The sequence below is a fragment of the Schistocerca serialis genome, chromosome 1 (genome assembly GCF_023864345.2).
Source record: "Schistocerca serialis cubense isolate TAMUIC-IGC-003099 chromosome 1, iqSchSeri2.2, whole genome shotgun sequence".
In the NCBI taxonomy this organism is placed as follows: Eukaryota; Metazoa; Arthropoda; class Insecta; order Orthoptera; family Acrididae; genus Schistocerca; species Schistocerca serialis.
Genome location: NC_064638.1, coordinates 1152524737 through 1152545089, shown reverse-complemented (window position 1 = coordinate 1152545089; position 20353 = coordinate 1152524737). Strand labels below are relative to the sequence as shown.

General features: G+C 43.9%; 1 protein-coding gene and 1 non-coding gene across 2 annotated transcripts in view; both read left to right on the top strand.

The window, feature by feature from the left end:
• Window positions 1–20353, top strand: part of LOC126417815 (forkhead box protein O) — a 690615-nt gene that overhangs the window by 380364 nt on the left and 289898 nt on the right. The gene's annotated exons all lie outside the window — the stretch shown is intronic.
• Window positions 9723–9796, top strand: Trnas-cga (transfer RNA serine (anticodon CGA)). The gene has a single exon. It is a non-coding gene; the product is annotated as a tRNA-Ser (tRNA).

The window sequence follows — 20353 nt, the reverse complement described above, 5'->3', positions numbered from 1 at the left end:
TCGCTCCCTGCTGCGCACCCACACAACCACCCACTCTGCTGCAGGAAACTGCACCAGTTTCCAAGAAACACGCGTTGTTGGCACTGGATGCGACAGTGATTATGTCTCCACCCACATTCTTATTAATGTGGTCAGCTACCCTGATAAATTACTCTTCACAAGGAAAGAATGTTACTCGACGCGACCACTTACATGTTTACTTCGCAAATAATGTTACTCAGTTTGAATATCTATACTCGTATCTACCGGTATACTTCGCAAGTCAACTAGTTGTGTGTAGCGTGTTTTGAGGACAATGTTCTTTGTGTATTAGCTAACATTTTCGCTCCTTGGTGATTTTTGTTTTATCGATATTAGGCGAAAATCCAAGGTATATTCTCGTTTTTTTCTGTTTTCCGTCTTTCTTTAGTTGCTTTAAATTCGTAGTGGTGTGTTCCGTCTATGCAGCTAATTAGAGGTTGTTTATTGCCATACGCGTTACGCTTCATTTATTTGGGAAGCATCACCAGTGGCAATTTTCAGCGCTGTTATCTCATGGGTGTGATCCTGGAGATGTATTCGTTGTTTTCATGCTCCGGCTGGCCGATTTCTGGCGCTCTTTCACCCACATTTGTGGGTGATATATGCGATGTGACAACTGAAGATGCTTCCCAAATAAAAGAAGCGCAACGCCTATGGCAATAAACAAACTGCCTTCAGTTAGTTGCATTGACGGAACATACTCTATGTGATAAAAAGTATCCGACCATCCACAAAAATATACGTTTTTCATATTAGGTGCATTGTGCTGCCACCTACTGCAAGGTACTCCATATTAGCGACCTCAGTAGTCATTAGACATCGTGAGAGAGCAAATGGGGCGCTCCGCGGAACTCACGGACTTCGAACGTGGTCAGGTGATTGGGTGTCATTTGTCATACGTCGTACGCGAGATTTCCACACTCCCAAACATGCACTGTTTCCGATGTGATACTGAAGTGGGAACGTGAAGGGACACGTACGGTATAAAAAAAGCGTACAGGGTGACCTCGTCTGTTGACTGACAGAGACCGCCGACAGTTGAAGAGGGTCGTAATGTGTAAAAGGCAGACATCTATCCAGACTATCACACAGGAATTCCAAATTGCATCAGGATCCACTGCAAGTATTATGACAGTTAGGCGGGAGGTGAGAAAACTTCGATTTCATGTTCGAGTGGCTGCTCATAAGGCACACACACGCCAGTAAATGCCAAACGCCGCCTCCGCAAGTATTATGGCAGTTAGGCGGGAGGTGAGAAAACTTCGATTTCATGGTCGAGTGGCTGCTCATAAGGCACACACACGGCAGTAAATGCCAAACGACGCCTCGCTTCGTGTAAGTAGTGTAAACCTTGGACGATTGAACATTGGAAAAACGTTGTATTGAGTGAAGAATCACAGTACACAATGTGGCGTTCCGATGGCAGGATGAGGCTATGGCGAATCCCCGGTGAACGTCATCTGCCAGCGTGTGTAGTGCCAACAGTAATATTCGGAGGCGGTGGTGTTACGGTGTGGTCGAGTTTTTCATGGAGGGAGCTTGCACCCCTTATTGTTTTGCGTGACACTATCACAGCACAGGCCTACATTGATGTTTTAAGCACCTTATTGCTTCCCATTGTTGAAGAGCAATTCGGGGATGGCGATTGCATCTCGCAACACAATTGAGTCTCTGTTCATAATTCACGGCCTATGGCGGAGTGGTTACAAGACAATAACACCCCTGTAATGGACTGGCCTGCACAGAGCCCTGACCTGAATCCTATATCCTATAGAACACCATTGGGATGTTCTGGAACTCCGTGCCAGGCATCACCGACCGACATAGATGCCTCTCCTGAGTGCAGAACTCCATGAAGAATGGGCTGCCATTCCCCAAGAAACCTTCCAGCACCTGATTGTATGCCTGCGAAAATGGAAGCTTTCATCAAGGCTAATTGTGAGCCAACACCATATTGAATTCCAGCATTACCAATGGAGGACGCCATGAATTTGTAAGTAATATTCAGTCAGGTGTCGGGATACTTTTGATCACATAGTGTACCTCCACGTATATTTCTCTGCTAACCTTGCGTCTCCGAAAGCGGGAGACGTTGCCAGAGACTATAGGTTCTCAAATAATTGGTTCAAATTGAGAGACCTATGGTCTATCGAAGAAACGAATGTCGTCGTTTCCTGGTCCTATCCGTAAAAATAGTAACAGAGCGCATCGGAAGAACACTAAGAAATTTGCATGGACACAGTGTCTAAACCAACAAGAAAGATCGCGAATATAAGATCTCTGCAAAGGACTCACGCCTGCTGCTAGCCAGAGCAGGAAGGATATAGAAGCACATGCGGGCAACAATAGGAACCACAAAAAGTATCATTAACGGCCGGGTTAAGGAACACAAGAGCAATTGTTGTTTGGCGAAACACAGGTAAATCAGCTCTGTCGTTCTTTGGAACAAGGGTACCTCATTCTTTGGGACAAGGGTACCTGATTCTTTGGGACCAGGATACCACAGAGTTTTGAAACGGCGCCAACTCCGCCACACTAGAAGCTGCAGCATATACGTCGGCGCGACTCCTCAGTCGTAGGAAGCCGTATGATGACGCCACAGCCCAGCCGTTGCGTGGATGCGTGTAAATAGTTTGCTTTGCTGAACTTGTTAAACTTTGAAACTGCAGTCGGAATCTTTATTGTCTCTCATGATGTACGCGCTATTGGGAGGCGAAACATTAGGAGCAGAAGTACGCGCAGGACCACGGCGTGATGCCCACAAAATACTTAGATGCGGGCCCTGTGAAAGCCTGCAATGTGTAATTTTTAGTCTTATCATGTTCCACGGTGAACGGGAAGAACGACTGTCGACTGTAATTTCCTCTTCATGGTAACTTCGTATGTCCAAGTACAACTAGTGGTCATAATTACCGCATCAAGCAAATAAATTTACGTAATTATTTGTCTGTAGGTATATTTCCGCAGTCTTGGTACACTTTTAAATCCCGCGCACATTAGAGGAGCGAAAAGGAAATGACGTACCCATCGACGCAGTGCGGCAGTAGAGGACATGTCGCAGCTGTGTCGGTCCAGTCCAGGTGAGGTCTTTCACTTGGCTCCCTTAGCGGCGTGCCTCGTTGTACTGACGCGGGGATTAAATGAGTTCCACGCCGGCGACGTGTACCTGCAGACCGACAAAAGAATTACTTAACTTTAATTTTTTTCGAAATGATGATAAAGCTGTAACGCATGCTTCCACAATTTCAACATCAAACATCTCAATGATGCACAAAGCCTCTCTAGCAGTGGCGGCCACTGAAATGTGAAGTGTTTATCGTGGGGCTGTCATGCTTACCAAACTGACATCTGACGGAACGTGCCGTTCTTCTGTGGACCTCTGTTTCCAGTATTAATCCTGACTACTACGGGTCGCAGACTTACAACCAGCAATCAAGAAGCAGTCGGGCGAATACTTTGTAACTTACCTGTGTCGCGCGCGCGCGCGCGCTGGTGTGTGTGTGTGTGTGTGTGTATGTGTGTGTGTGTGTGTGTGTGTGTGTGTGTGTGTGTTTCCTTAGTATTCCCTATATGCGTGTAACTTTTCAACAAGTTTCATACAGTAGTTTCACTTCAGGCCACTGGCGATTCATATATTTTCATATCGTACCTTTCTACATGCAACCAAAAGAAATATCAACAGTCTAACGAATTCTTGATTTACTTAAATGTATATAAAGTGTCTTGTAAGAAACAAAAGAAGTCAGTATTCGCAGAACAGTACAGAAGCCGCGACATTTAATTTTCTCCTCGTCCTGGGACATTTTACTCTGGGAGAAATACAGAAACTCCTGAAATCAGTGGTACTTTCCGTGTTCTGACACGAGGTTACAGCAGTGTGGCGTAAGCTGAAATTAGAGCACGTTCGTGTTCGTACATATCGTGCAAATACGCGTCAACTACTAGTGAGTGGCCGGCCGTGGTGGCCAAGCGGTTCTAGGCGCTACAGTCTGGAACCGCGCGATCGCTGCGGTCGCAGGTTCGAATCCTGACTCGGGCATGGATGTGTGTGATGTCCTTAGGTTAGTCAGGTTTAAGTTTTTCTAAGTTCTATGGGACTAATGATGACCTCAGAAGTTAAGTCCCATAGTGCTCAGAGCCATTTGAACCATTTTTTAACTAATGAGTGTTTGTAATAACAGTGAGTACAATTTCTTCGAGATTTTGAGTCGACTAAATCATTTGTGTTTAAGAAGACTATGAAATAAACACTCGAGTGTGGAGATAATGTCTCCGTACATGTTAGGAGCTGTTCATTTCTAGATCTGGAGAACCGCGCGGTTTTGACTTTGACTAGGTACGCCATTGTGACAGTTAAGTCTCGTTCCTTCGCTGCGGGGGGACTGTTGCTGTCACTTGAAAAGATTCGCGTTGGCCCACGTGACGCAGATAACGTCATAATTATGGATATCTGAAATAATGAGAGGCTAAGTGTAATGCTTTATGCTCATTACCTGACAAGGAGACCACCCGAAGATCGGATTTTTGTACTTTTTTTATATTTATGGTACGTCAGGTTCAGAACTCAAATACAACTCCGCCAAAGCAGGACGACGCAACTCTCACAAATTCTCGAGAAAATCCACTTCCATGTTTTTCGAGGAACTTTGATTCTCTAAAATTAAGGTGAATTTAACAACGGAATGCTTGGCTCAGTCACTAGTGTTGGAGAACGGTAATCGGGTAGTCAGTGGATCGCTGGGTCGAATCACACTATGGTCTTTTTTTATTTTACTGTTTCCGTTCAGTTGGAATACCTACATCATTTGACTGTAAAATTCACAAATATTTGCTTATTAACACACATCTAATTATCATTCGTTTATAATCACATATCGCACTTAATTCCGGTTTTCATTGCAAATATAAATTATTAATCATCGATTCTTACAAAAGATTGATAATAAATTGGTAATGTTTTCTTTTAATTTAAACAATATTAATCAAGAATCTCTTATAAAATATAGATAACTATTAATTTATATTTGCAATTTGTGTGATATGTAATTATAAACAAGAATGTGAGTTTTTAATAAAACGATGATTAGCTGTCTACTAATTGCCAGCCGTAGTGGCCGTGCGGTTAAAGGCGCTGCAGTCTGGAACCGCAAGACCGCTACAGTCGCAGGTTCGAATCCTGCCTCGGGCATGGATGTTTGTGATGTCCTTAGGTTAGTTAGGTTTAACTAGTTCTAAGTTCTAGGGGACTAATGACCTCAGAAGTTCAGTCCCATAGTGCTCAGAGCCACTTGAACCATTTTTTGTCTACTAATTAGCCTATATTTCATGAATTTATATTTGAATATGTAGGTTTCAAACTGAATGGAAAAAATAAAACAAAAAAGACCATAGCGAGATTTAAACCAGTGATGAATTTATTACAAGATTAACCTTCTCTGAAACTGTCGAGTGAGCCACGCGACCCGTCGTGAAAGTCGCGCTAATTTTGTTGACTTAAAAGTTCCTCGGAAGTCTTCAAATTCAATGTTCTCGAGAATTTTTGGGAGTTGGGTAGGTGTGCTTTGTGATACTGCGTTCTGAACTTCATATATTATAAATATAAAACAAAAGTTACAAAAATCTTCTTGTGAGACGTGGTGTAGAGCCCGCCGCCATATTTCACAGTAGTAGTTCTGTCGTCACTGGTGATTTGTTCTGACCTTTTATAGATAGTAACTTCTTGATTAAAGTGTTGTTTTTCACAGATACGACTGCACTCCACTGAAAAAGTCAAACAGACAGTGGGCGTAAATTTTGCATTTTATAAGTTTATTGCCAGGCCAACTCGGGAATCCTTAGATTTCGGTTGGTTTACGATAGAACGCAAGTGATTAGGATGTTGGATCATAATTGTACCCATTTAAATTCAGTTTTTAGATTAGTAAGAAACATCTCCCTCTGTTCGCGACATCTTCTCTGCTTGGTCCTCGTCACATCCAGTTGGTGTTTCCTGCTAGCTTCCTGCTTCTGGGAGTGACACGTTAGCCTATTAAGATTCCTAAATACGACAGCCTTCTAAACACGCCGGGGACGAAAATAAACCCTGAATGACGCGTTTTAACTTTCTGCTTCCCATTATGTGGAAAGACAACGCTTTAGTCAAGGGAAAATGTGTTTAAAATCAGTGCTATTAATTAGTCTGGCAGCGACAAATTTTTTTTTGTCCCGTTTAAGTGATGCACGTAATCCATGGCGCGACAGACTATCTAATAGTACACAGTGGGGCGGCGCAAGGCGCTATTGGCGTATTTCAGCCCAGCTGTATGTACTGCCGGGTAGCCGAAGTGTTAGGGGATCAGGTGCTCGCTGCTCCTCATCGCTTGTTAGTTGACTTCGATGATGATGATGATGATGATGATGATGATGATGATGGATGATTTATGGCGGAGGGCGCAGTTGACTTAGAGAGGAACCCTGTAAATTCGTGCCAAGTGTAACGTCTGAATGTTCTAGTGTGAAAAAGCAATGACTAGAGGATTCTCTCTCATCTCCTTTGATCACGTATCACGCGCTTTGATCACAAACACAAATTTTAAATCGATTGGCTCCTTCCTTCCATTGGGCTTGCTCGAATCAAACAGTGGCGTAGTTACTGTTACATCTTTCAAGCGACAAAAGCTTTAACATCTCTTATATTTTCGGTTTTTTCTCGTTTTATTGTGTGTTTAGAGCAGCTTCCCTTCTCGATAATCGATTAATATTGCTTGTATTGGCCTTGCACAAAGGTCGATTAACGAACAATTAGCACAGATTTGGCTCGTCACGTGTTGTGTACAAGAATGTGGATGTTTGAGGACGATAGAATGAAGAATGCTAGAAGTTAACAAGGATATGTGTATATGTTTTTCTGATTGGAGAAGGCGTTCTGCAGATTGGACTGTGGTATCCTCGGGAGCACCGTGAAAGATTTGACTGTAGACTGGAAGGATAATAGGATGATAAAGGAACTCCACACAAGACAGAGAGTGGCGGTAAGTATTGGAGGCGAGGAAAGACACGAGAACGTTTTTGACGATTTCTTAGAAAATTGTCTGGCCACGAACGTTTTCGATATCTATGCTGAGAAACTAGTTGAGAAAGCGTTAGAAAAAGCAAGAGCCATAGCAATAGAAAGGAAAACGAGTTGGCTGATACAGAGGAAGAACGGAAATATTATGGAATAAAAGAGCTTTGGTGAAGATGAGAAGTCTATTGACAGCAAAAAGAATTTCGATAGAATTAAAAAACAAATTGGCCGAATGTTCTATCTGGAGTGTAGTATTGTATGACAGCGAATAATCGACACAAAAATGGGGGATACGTGGGCTGTTTTTAATTGTGGTTGTGAAGAAAAATAGTGAAACTCAAATGCAGCGACAGAATGGCGAACTTCCAAGAATAATAGAGGAAAGATAACTACTGTAAATGATAAGAGTGAGGAAAACATCTTGGGTGACGTAAGGGACCCTGACCCGGAAACAACTGAGTCGAAAGTTATAAGCGAAAATCGTTCTTATACCTCTGATAATGGTCCTCGTTCACTGCGCAGTCTTTTCTTTCCACATTTTGGAAAGAGGTAGTATGGGTCAATATAAGAAAAAATGTCCAGTAAAAATGGGCTCTAAAATGAATACTTTAAGAGCTATGAGCACTTGTTTATTTTTGTTACTGTGAAACACTTCTCTTCTATTGGACAAGTGCTCATAGCTCTTAAGGTACACATTTTTGGGACTCACGTTTACTGGACGATTTTTCCTTGTTCTGATCTACACTAAGTCCTCCCTAAACACGGAAAGAAAAGAGCTGTACAGAAGGTCCACTGTCAGAGGTGTCGGAAGGATTTTTGCTTATAACTTTCGACTCGGTCGTTTGCGGACCAAGGTCTGTTACCTCAAACTGATACATTTAGCCTTCTCCATCATCCCTGAAATTTTGTATCATCATCACGGAATCACCATGTATACTGCGAACAAAATGTATGCAACAAAGACTCATTGAAGCAAAGACTGCAGGAAATAGGAGAGGAAGAAGAAGAAGAAGAAGAAGAAGAAGAAGACTTGGAGTGCTCGATGAAATTAAAAATGAATAAAGTTGGCAGAAGATTAAGGAAGAGGCATAAGACAATCGATATTTGTCGTAAGGTACCTGAAGATGATATGTAATCTGACTGTAACTGGTTGTATTTATAAAGATTATCAACCTACAGCTTTGTGTAGTGCTGTTCCACAGTTTTTTTGACAAGCAGGGTAAATTTGTCTGTGTCCCTGTAACTGATTGCCGGACTTGGATTGGTAGGAGCTGCCCGTGGCGTGTGCACAGCAGACACGTACAGAGTCCCGACTCTCGGCTGCTCTGTATGCAGCGCGTTGCCCGCGGGTCCATTAGTTAGTGCTGGCCCGTAATGGCGCTAAGCCGTGCCCAGGCGCCAATAAATAGCCGCAACAGGTGGCGCCTGAGTCGCCGAGCCGCCGCGCCGTGGCAGCACCGTAGCGGGCGGTTGTGTGCCGAAGTTCTGAGATCACAAAGTGCGTCAATACTTCCGTTTCGGGGTGTCGATACTTCTGTCCTGACGTGTCACTACCTCCATCTCGATGTATGGATACTTTTATTTCAATGTATGGGTACTTCTATTCCGATGTGCGTATACATGTACTTCTGTTTATCGCTACTTCCGTTTTGATTTTCCGCTACTCCCGCTTCAATTTATCGTTAGTTCTGCTCCGATTTGTCGTTACTTTTGTTTGGAGGTATCCAGACTAAGTGTATTCTGAGAAATACAAATCTAAAAGATGATACTTTCGCCATTTGACTGTCACTTTAATTCCCTCTGCACACACTTTGCTGTTTCTGTTTTGCAGCCATTGATAAGTGATTCTGCAATTACCATACACATTTCAGCATTAATACATTATTAAAAAATGACAGTTTACAAATTGCAGAATCACTTGACAGTGCCTATAAAGACGATATGTCAATGAGGTGACTCTGGCACCTAATAATTATAAAATCGTCGAACTATCAGTGTGTCGGTATCGAAAGTGTCAAATGGTGTTGGAGAAAATAATAAACGTTCACTGCTAGTAAACGGAGAAATTAAATCGTGATGTATAAGAAACAAGAGTGTAGTAGCGAGAATTACAGACGACGTGGAATTTGTTCAATATCGTTCAAATGGCTCCAAGCACTATAGGACTCAACGTCTGAGGTCATCAGTCCCCTATACTTAGAACTACTTAAACCTAACTAACCTAAGGACATCACGCACATACATGCCGGAGGGAGGATTCGAACCTGCGACCGTAGCAGCAGCGCGGTTCCGGACTAGAACCCCGCGGCCACAGTGGCCGGCGTGGAATTTGTAATAGAGATATCAGAATTCAGCAACATAACTGTCAGTACTCTTAAGTACGAGGATTGGAACTTTAATAGTGTCAACTATTTATTTACAGAATGAGATTTTCACTCTGCAGCGGAGTGTGCGCTGATATGAAACTTCCTGGCAGATTAAAACTGTGTGCACAGACCGAGACTCGAACTCGGGACCTTTGCCTTTCGCGGGCAAGTGCTCTACCATCTGAGCTACCGAAGCATGACTCACGCCCGGTCCTCACAACTCTACTTCTGCCAAGGTAGGAGACGAGATACTGGCAGAAGTAGAGCTGTGAGGACCGGGCGTGAGTCGTGCTTCGGTAGCTCAGATGGTAGAGCACTTGCCCGCGAAAGGCAAAGGTCCCGAGTTCGAGTCTCGGTCGGTGCACACAGTTTTAATCTGCCAGGAAGTTTCATATTTATTTACAACTTACACGTAATAGATACTTGATTCATAGTTTTACTATCCTTCAAAGTAGTCACCAGTATTGTGTTGATAGTTCGAGTGGAGCTGTCTATTGCCCAACGACGCTCTGTAACAGTTCTGAGTGATACGTGTCTCCCAACGAGATACTAGTTTGTTGATATTGTCACTGCATGCAGAATGTTTGACTTTATTAATGGAGCCACGACCTCACCTCTGCTTGCACCACTTCATCACTAAACAAAGTGAAGTCCTCGAAGTTGTTCTTTAAGTTTTGGAAACAGCTGTAAAATGGATGGTACCAAGACGGAACTGAATGGAGGACAAATAATCGAAGGCAGTGAACCGAAGGCGTGGGATTGTTGCAGGTGTTACAGCGCTCGTGTGTGATCTGGTATGGTCACGGTGAAGGAGAGCGTGCTACATGTGTCAACAAACTCTCACAATTCGAAACTCGATTACAGCATGTTGTTTCTCACGCACCGACACAGGTACATACGTTACACACCGACATGTTACACGCTACAGTTCCGCGCCCTCCAGCAACAGAGGCCTGCAAATGCGTAGACATGAAGAATAAGGATGTAGAATATTAGGTGTAGAATGTTAATAACGTTTGTTTTATTTTAAAAAAGCTTCAAGAGTTCGGAGGCATTACTTTTCAGCACCCTTTCATACTATTACCTTGGGAAAGTGTTAAATTATTCATTTTATATTCCATTTCGTTAATGTAAACATAACATAATTCGTGTATTTGTCCTTGTATTCAAAATAAGCGTTCGTTTATTTAAGAACAGCTTCTTGCTTTTGCTTTTAGAGAAACAAGTGCTCATTTTGAATACAAGGCATGATATCTGAATTATGGGGTATGTAAGAAGAAAAAAAAAACCGCAAAAAATATAAGCCTAGTACTAGACATAAATACGTTTTTGTTTCAGTTGATGCTCATGTTGGTTCACGCTCACACAGCATAATTTCCACATGAAAATAGAAAATACATTATAAGCATTAAGTACCTTGCGATAATTGCTAATTTTGTTCCGGTATTATCGGGATAGTAGTCCGAATTTAAGTATTGATATTGATATTAATTATCAAATGAAATGAGGTACTGGAACGTCCCTGTGTGAGCGAGTTTGTTGATGACATGTCATTATCCAACTCATGCGGATTAATAGAAAGAAGACAGCCGTTGTTACATCTTCGAGAAGTGTTACTATTCAATTGCTCAGGTTAACTCTGCGTGATAGATTAATCCCCAATATCCGGAACATGCCAATATGCTGAAAATAATGACCACTCCATAAATGCAAAAACAGGAAGAAGAAGAAGAAGAAGAAGAAGAAGAAGAAGACGATCAGACTGCTGGTAGTGATGATGCTTTAGCTCTAGCCTATAAAAAAAGTAAATACTAACTAATATTTAAAAAATCTTAACTTTTATGTGCTTCTTTTAAAAAATGGAATGCTTGCTTGTATTCAGTCAAGTTGTTGATTTCATTTTAGCGCACGTCGTTTCAACGACCGATACAGTCGTCTTTTTCATGTGGTGTGAGCTGTGTCCCTCTGCAGTCCAAGCAGAGCCTGCACGTAACAAGAAGCTCGGAGCACCTGAGGAAGGCAACTGGATCGAACGTTGGAACGTCTTGCAGAAAAATGGAATCAGCAACTCGACTGAGTATAAGCAACCACACCGTTAATGTTTTGTAGGTTGATCATATTGCTATCTGCTACCACAAGCAGAAAGATTCAGCCCTGTGTAGAACTGGAATTACTGGTGGTCTAAATGTTAAACTCGCGCAGGCGAGACACTTGAAAACACTTAACGAATTTTGCTCACAAGTAGGATCAAGAAGAAAGGTGCAAGGAAGGCACAGAAGCAAGATTTGCACAACGTAAAAGGAGCTTCTGTGAAAAGAAACGGCTGCTGAAGTCCAAAAATATAAATCCTGAGACAAGAAAAGATAGAGAAGAAGCTCTTTATAACACAACTCTGTATGGATGCCAAACGTGGACCCAGGGAAAGGCAGTAATCAACCTGTTACAAATTTTTGAAATATTATGCAACAGGGGAGTGATAGCCTTATGGATTGAGGAATGAAGACGTTCTGTAACAGGTCAAGAAGAAAAGGAAGTCCGGCAACCAACATAATGAATTAGAGAGATAGAATGGTTGAGTACATAATGCAATAAGACTCGCTGATGAAAACTATAGTTGAAGAGATGGTGGAAGGAAGCAGTTGGACGGGAATGTCGTATATAAGCCGTGCGGTTGATGACGTGGGATCGAACACTGAAGCCAGAATGAAGAGAGCTGGCAAGCTATAGAATGAAAACTGTATCAAACCAATGTTAGGACCGGTAATTGATGAAACAACATAGTGAAGTTCGTGTTTGGGCGCGTGTCCTATAACAACATTCGCACCGCAGTGCTGCCTTCCTTGAATGACTTCTTAATGTCTGTGCCTCTGCACGCACAGTGGAGTGTTGGAAAACCGCTTGAATCTGCATCCGAACCCCTTTCCGATCATGACAGCATTCCTCGAATCTTATGCTTTTTTGTTTGTTTATTTATTTATTTTAGCAAGGCAGTGTGCTAACACTTGTAAGTTACGCATATTTCCAATAGTTAATATTAATCATGTTTCGACAGAGTGCAGTTTATGTACTGAGCAACATGTACTTCGGTTGTGACTTCGCTATCTGTCCTAGTCAGTGGGGCTACCTGTGCCAAATGCCATGTAAAACTGTGTGACGCAACCAGTATGATAACTAAGAGGGAATGTGGCGACTTTCCCAGCTATTTTAGACTACTGTTCAGTACTGTTTGGTAACTTTTGGTACTTTGGCCCCTTTTATAACTCAACACTTAGGTATTTGTCTATCATTTACTGCTTGTTTACTGCTCAATTATGTTGTTCATTTTTATTTCCTTTTCGGTTCTTCGAGCGAACAGTTTCAATTATTGTGGCCACGCGCGTCCTCTAGCATCTTAAAGCCAACGTCAAGCATGAATCCAACTAAGCAACCGATCACAACCAGAGTGCAGTCATGTAAAAAAACCACTCAGGACAAGTTGATACGCGAGTTCCTGGCAGCCGTATGTGTGTGCAGTAGCACTGCACAAGCAGATGATTTTCAGATTATTTCATGTTAATCATTCTCATAATTTTCTCCTTATCTCGCGGTGTTAGAAATTAATGCCGGCGGTTTACGTAACGGGATTTCGCTCTCAACCGTCTAATATAAAAGATAAGGAGTAAATTACGTAGATAACTTTGTGATAAGGATATCCGTAAGAGCTGTGTGCAGGAAGATCGGGTGAGAGATGGTGGCGCAAAATATTCCCCTCGACACATTATCTTAACTGTGATGTACCGACCAATTTTGCTTCGCTCATGAGAGTGTCGCGTTTCGCGCACACCATAATTCAGAAAGTAATATTCCTATTGATGATATAGAGATACAGATAGAAGTAAATGAACGCTGGCTCTCGGCTTTTTCCTCTACATTATCTCTTGAGTCATAAATTAACCAATGATACAAGATTACTGAAAAAGTGCTTGAGGAAATATTGGAAGTAGATTGAGAGCAGGGCAGTTTGGTTTTAGGAGTAGCAAGGGCACTCGAGAAGCCATTTTAACACTACGGTTAATATAGTGAACAAATTTAGCAAAAACGTTTCATTCGTGTATTAGGAAATATCTTTTGACAATGTGGAATAGAACGGAATGTTCCCCGTTCTTAGCCGGTGTGGGATAAGGAGGGTAATACTGTGTCGAAGCCAGATGGAGTAGTCAGCATTGATATAATGATGCAAGCGGCCAAAATCTGGAGAGGTGTAACGGATGGTTGTTCACGTTTAATCTGTATATTGACGAGGGAAATGGGGAAATAAGAAGTGGGACTGGATTGTGAGGGATTGGAAAAACAGCATTCGTTGGTTACTTAGTAGTGGTGGTAGCCAGACGTGTAGAGTGCGTTATTAAATACAGCTTCTGTTAGATGATGTGTACAGTAGCCAGACAAACAAAAAGAACCAGCCTGAGACCAGAACGAGTTGTATAAAAAAAGCAGGTAGTTGATGCAGTGGACAGGAATGGATATCTGCATCGAAGCAACGTTAGGGGTGGTGACCTAAAAAATTCCTAGCAGTGAAACTTGTGGTTGCGTCCACATGTTTTCTCTTGGGAGGCTGTTGTCGACGTATCGATTTGGTTTGACGAGCGGCTGCTCGGAGTTCGTGATATGTGACGCGGAGGCGCCCGGGGGGAGTTGGACGATGTCAGCTGCAGATAGCAGACTAACGGAAGCAGTGCAAACAGTACGATGACCAGACTTCAAGCCTGTCTTTTTTGCCGTACGGTGAAATAAAAGTTTTCCGCTTATATTAGCGAATGGGACGTAGAGGCAGCTTGCTCGACGTTATATTCTATTTTATTTTTTATTCGGCTGTCTCGCCTCTAGAGCCAACGCTAGCGAGATTTTTAATTATCTTCGGAGCGACACAGAGGCGAGAGTTTTTATTAAATGAAGTTCGTCTTGCTTCCAGACCTGTAGATCCTAAAGCATGCTTTATATCGGAGCGAAGACAAGCGAACGAGCGTCAACGCACGAGAATTCTCTCTGATGTAAATGCTAGGCGAGCGCGAGCTAACTGCGTTCGGTCGTGTTCCGTTCGCATTCGCTGGTGTTCGCTGGTGTTCGCTCGTGTTACGCTAGCTGTCAGTCTTTTAGCGAACCGTCCAAAGGATATTGTGATGTCCTCTCCGCTCTAACGCTAACAGTACAGAAAGATTTCGTCTGCTGTTTTGTGTTCTTCTGCTGTTGACATGAGTTGTGTGGTCGGTGGAGTAGTCTGAATAACATCTACTCTTGCTACTGGGAGGGTGTAGATATTACAAGTGCTTATGGGATCCAAGGGATCCACGGAAATGTGAAGGAATTCGTATATAGAAGTCGTAAGTGGTGGTGGTGGTGGTGGTGGTGGTGGTGGTGGTGGTGGTGGTTGCTGTTCTGACTCCGAAGACTGATCTGATGCAGCTCTCCATTTTAGCCTATCCTGTGCAAACCTCATCATCATCATCATCTCTGCAAACCTCATCATCATCATCTCTGCACAACTGCAGCAACCTACACACATCTGAAACTACTTATTGTGTTAAAGCCTTGGTCGCTGTCTAGAATTCATACCCCTCTCCCTCCCCCTTCCAAACACACACGCACTTCCCTCCATTAGCAAACTATATTCCCTGATGCCTCCTACGTACCCTCTTGTCGTACCAACCGATTCCTCCTTTTTGTCGTGTCTTTTTTTTCTCCGTTTTGATTCAGTGCCTGCAGCCACCTAATTTTCAACATTCTTCTTTACCATCACATTTCGAAAGCTTCTCTTCTCTTCCCTCGTGTGAGCTGCTTAGCGTTGATTTATCACTTTCATACAAACCTAATCCATGCAAATACCTTCGCATAAGTCTTTCTAACAATTAAATTCATATTCCAGTTAACAAATTTATCTTTCTCGTGCTATTGCCAGTTTGTACTACTTCATACCGCTCTATTTCGGCTATCTTCAGTTTCTTTGAAGCTCAAATAGCAAAACTCATCGACAAGTGCCAGTATCTTATATTAAACAACAAAATGTGTTACTAACTTTGAGGTATCGTTTAAGGTCGTGCAGGTCCATAATTTTGAGCATATTTATTACTGTGCCGCTATATGTTCATTGCTAAACGGCTAAAAAAGTCCCTAATGCCGATTCCAGGTTGCCTGTGTAACAGCTTCCAGGGGGAACAAAAATTTCATTTTTTGTATTTCATCGACCGAAATCAAAATTTAAAATGCTGTCACAATCTACTCATTAAGAGGTATATTCTTACTTTGAAAGTATAACACACTTTCAAGCATTAAAGTTAAATACTGTGAATAAGTATTGAGGCAGCATAACTGTTTGAGAACAGGAGTACTCAGCGGCTTCCAACAAACTTACACATAATTTCAAACGTTCTCCACAATTTTTCACCAATATAGATCGGGATTTGCGTCTTCAACCACAAAGGTTTTACACGCCTAACGTCAAATATTTAACACATTCGTATGGTGATCAGACTCCCGAAATGCTTTAAACACTAGAGTTGGATTCTTTAAAGAATCTGGGGGAGATGGGTTAATGGTGACATCGATTTCTCTGGCTTTCCTCTACTGATGTTACTGTCGTAAGACGCACAAAGTGAGAAACGCAGGGGAGAAGGCGAGTGTTTATATTTTGATTGGGAGCGCGGTGGGGAAGCCCGCACGGCGGCTGGCGGCTGGCTCGGGGCGAGGGCGTCATTGTGTCCGTCGCCATGGAGACGTCTCCAAGGCTACCGCAGAGCAAACTGGCAGGGCCGGCTTGGCTTACCTCACCTCGCCGCGCAGTTCGCCGGCTCAATTTCGCGGCTCCGGCGGCCGCGCAAATCGAATGCCTGGCCGCCTATTGCGTTCGGCAAACTGCGGCACGGCGACCCGCGTCTACTCGCTTCCCGCTTCTCGGCGTCGGCGTCGGACTGCGATTCTCTTATTGATATATCTGCTAGCTGCATCCGCCGGCGGACGGCTCCGCGCTCCCGCGCTCGTCTCGTACCGACGGAGCTTCCTTTTTTTTGTGGCGGAACGATTTGCTTTAAAGCAGATGAGCAGGTTTTCATATAGATTCCTGCATGTCTTCGATCTACGTCCAACCCCATCCACATCTGCGCCCTGCAGTCCATAGTGAAAGACGAAGTGATATTTTGCACGTAGCTTTCATACTTCGTTGCGCTTGCTGATACATCAAAAAATTCTTCTTCCATCGACCAAGTACAGCTATGTGCTCACTACCACATGTGGTTATATACACTGAAGATCCAAAGAAGCACCGAGCGAGGTGGCGCAGTGGTTAGACACTGGACTCGCATTCGGGAGGACGACGGTTCAATCCCGCGTCCGGCCATCCTGATTTAGGTTTTCCGTGATTTCCCTAAATCGCTCCAGGCAAATGCCGGGATGGTTCCTTTCAAAGGGCACGGCCGACTTCCTTCCCCGTCCTTCCCTAATCCTATGAGACCGATGACCTCGCTGTCTGGTCTCCTTCCCCGAAACAACCAACCAACCATCCAAAGAAGCCGGCCGAAGTGGCCGAGCGGTTATAGGCGCTACAGTCTGGAACCGCGCGACCGCTACGGTCGCAGGTTCGCATCCTGCCTCGGCATGGATGCGTGTGATGTCCTTAGGTTAGTTAGGTTTAAGTAGTTCTAAGTTCTAGGGGACTGATGACCTGAGAAGTTAAGTCCCATAGTGCTCAGAGCCATTTGAACTTTTTTTTTTCAGCCAAAGAAACTGGTGCGCCTGCCCAATGTCGTGTAGGGCTCCCGCGAGCACGCAGAAGTGCCGCAACACGAACTGGTATGGACTCCAGTAATGCCTGAAGTAGTGCCGGAGGGAACTGACACTGTGAATCCTGCAGGGCTGTCCATAAGTCTGCAAGAGTACGATGGGGTGCAGATATCTTCTTAACAGCACGTTGCAAGGCATCTTATGTATGCTCAATAATGTTCATGTCTGGGGAGTTGGGTGGCCAGGGGAAGTGTGTATACTGAGAAGAATGTTACTGGAGCCACTGTGTAGTAATTCTCGAAGTGTTGGTGTTGCATTGTCCTGCTGGAATTGCCCACGTCCGTGGCAATGCCCAGTGGATATGAATGGATGCAGGTGATCAGACAGGATGCTTACGTATGTTTCACCTGTTAGTCGTATCTAGGCATATCAGGGGTCCTATATCACTCCAGCTGCACACGCCCCCACACCATTACAGTCTCCACCTTGCTGACATGCCGGGTCCATGGATTCATGAGGTTGTCTCCATACCCGTACACGTCCATCCGCTCGATACAATTTGAAAGGAGACTCATCCGACCAGGCAACATGTTTCCAGTCATAAACAGTCCAATGTCGGTGTTGACGGTCCCGGGCGACGCGTAAAGCTTTGTGTCGTGTAATCATCATGGGTACACGAGTGGGCCTTCGGCTCCGGAAGGCTATACCGATGATGTGTCGTTGAATGCTGACACCTGTTGATGGTCCAGTATTGAAATCTGCACCATTTTGCGGAGGGGTTGCACTTTTGTCACGTTAACCGATTCTCTTGAGTTGTTGGTCCCGTTGTTGCAGGATCTTTTTCCGGCCGCAGCTATGTTGGAGATTTGATGTTTTACCGGATTCCTGATATTCACGGTACACTCGTGAAAGGGACGTACGGGAAAATGCCCACTTCATCGCTACCTCGGAGATGCTGTGTCCCATCGCTCGTGCGCCGCCTGTAATACCACCTTCAACTCAGTTAAATCTTGATAACCTGCCGTTGTAGCAGCAGTAACTGATCTAACAAGTGCGCCAGACACTTTTTGTATTATATAGGCGTTGCCGACTGCATCGCCGTATTCTACCTGTTTACATATCTCTGTATTTGAATACGCATGCCTATACCAGTTTCTTTGGCGCTTCAGTGTTTATGTAGTTCTATTATTTTGGACATCTCCGAAGGAACGGATACAATTTTGATCCTGCAGCCACTACGAATCAAGACAGAAAGGAATGGAATACGTTAGCTGCCAGTGGGCATTCATTTGTATCAATGGGGCAAGTGAAAATTTGTGCCACGCCGGGATTCGAACCCGTGTTTCCTGCTTATCACTACGCCATCGTGTCACAGTGGTCACTACAACTGCACGGACTACCGTAGCACCCCTCCCGTCAGCCCAGATTCTCAGCTCACAGCACACACTTGTGGTGTAGTGCCCCAGCTCATCAGCCTCGTTACTCGCGGCATATCGCCTGTTCCCGTAAGAGCTCGAGCTTGGTGTGCGATGATGGCCATTGAACCCTTCACTGTGTGGGCGAATCCCACCTGGGTCACTTTTCCAGACTAGCGTTAATTTCAGACTGCCAGTTTCTGCTTCCCTTCAGATTAAAATTCGCAGTTCGCACTCTTAATGCGGTGCAGACACATCGAAAAACGGGGAATGAATACGCACCTCAGCATCAGGTTGTGATGTGAGATTTACCATTGGAAACAATCAGATACTTGTAACCAGAAGTTTCCCTGCAACTATTTGGGAACACTTACATAGCGAAAAAATGATACGCATCCAAAACATGTGGGTTTTTTAACCTACAAGTAAAACGTTTTCTGAAAAATAACTTCTACAACTGTAGCAACATTTTCACAGAGTATGCGACTCAACCTTCAGCTTTGTGTCTCCTTTGAATCAGGCATAGATGTGGACACAATTCTTTGCGTGACACGCCGAGAAATCTACGACAAAGAACTGTTGTAGTGATTCTCAACAATGCATCACAGTGCGTACTACACTTCAGAAGAATGGTGCTGTAACACGAGGTAATTATGTCATCGTACATTTTTTTCTTGTTCTTTTTTCTGTTTTATTTATGCAGCCTCAGCCATACTCCGATACGTACTGCATCACTCCTAGACACATACACCCATGAATCCACATGATATCTACATAGCGTAAGGGCCGATTAACAAGTTTTCCTTGAGGGTGTTGCTGCGGTGTAAACGCAGTGTAGCGCGACTGCGATGCGGGTAAACTAACAACTACTTGTAGGCAAGGGATCTGTGAGGCGTTCGTGTTTTTCCGACGCGGGTGCGGCAAATGCGGAAACGTGAATTATGACAACGTTATTACCAAACGCCTCCAAACGTGCTGTTATTCTTTTCTTGGCTGCCAAAGGACAGACACCAGTAGACATCCTTTGGAGAACGAAGGATGTGTATGGGGCAGCATGTCTACCAAAAACCACCGTTGTAGAAAGGCGTGTCAAGTTCCGTGCTGGTCGCAATTTGACTCAAGACGCCGGTCGGTCTGAGAGGCCAACCTCATCCATTACGGAAAACAAGTACCCGCCCTTTTATCTGATCTCTTCCCATACGGGTACACGCATTCGGTCTGATAAAAAAGGCGTTGATGGATCAACGATTTCTGTCGACCGAGGACGTGCGGCAGGCGGTCACTGACTTGTTTACGGAGCAGGAGGAGGTGTTTTACCAAATGCTATGTTCCACCTGATGCGTCGATGGAATGATTGTCTCAATGCTCTCCGCAGTTTTGCCTGACTGGTATATCGATTTTGGACTGGACGGCCTTCGGACGGAAACTTTTTGATCGCCCCCTTATTGTTACACCACGGGATGCTCCCTTCGTTGCTGTGAGATATCAGCCCAGATGACCTTTCAATATGAAACACACAACACTCATACATCCAGACAACTGTTGTGCGCTGCTTACATTGCGCAAATTATATGAAAGTTAGGATATTCAGTTACATAACGTTATTCTCTGAAATTTGTTCGTAACTCGACGCAGTGGGCCGCAAAAGAAATACGCTGCGCCACAGATGTCGTCTGGTCCTAGGTACATGATGCTACTCGTGCGAAGCCAGGCTGGGTCGCTAGTATTGCGTGTTCCTCACTGAAAACTGTTTC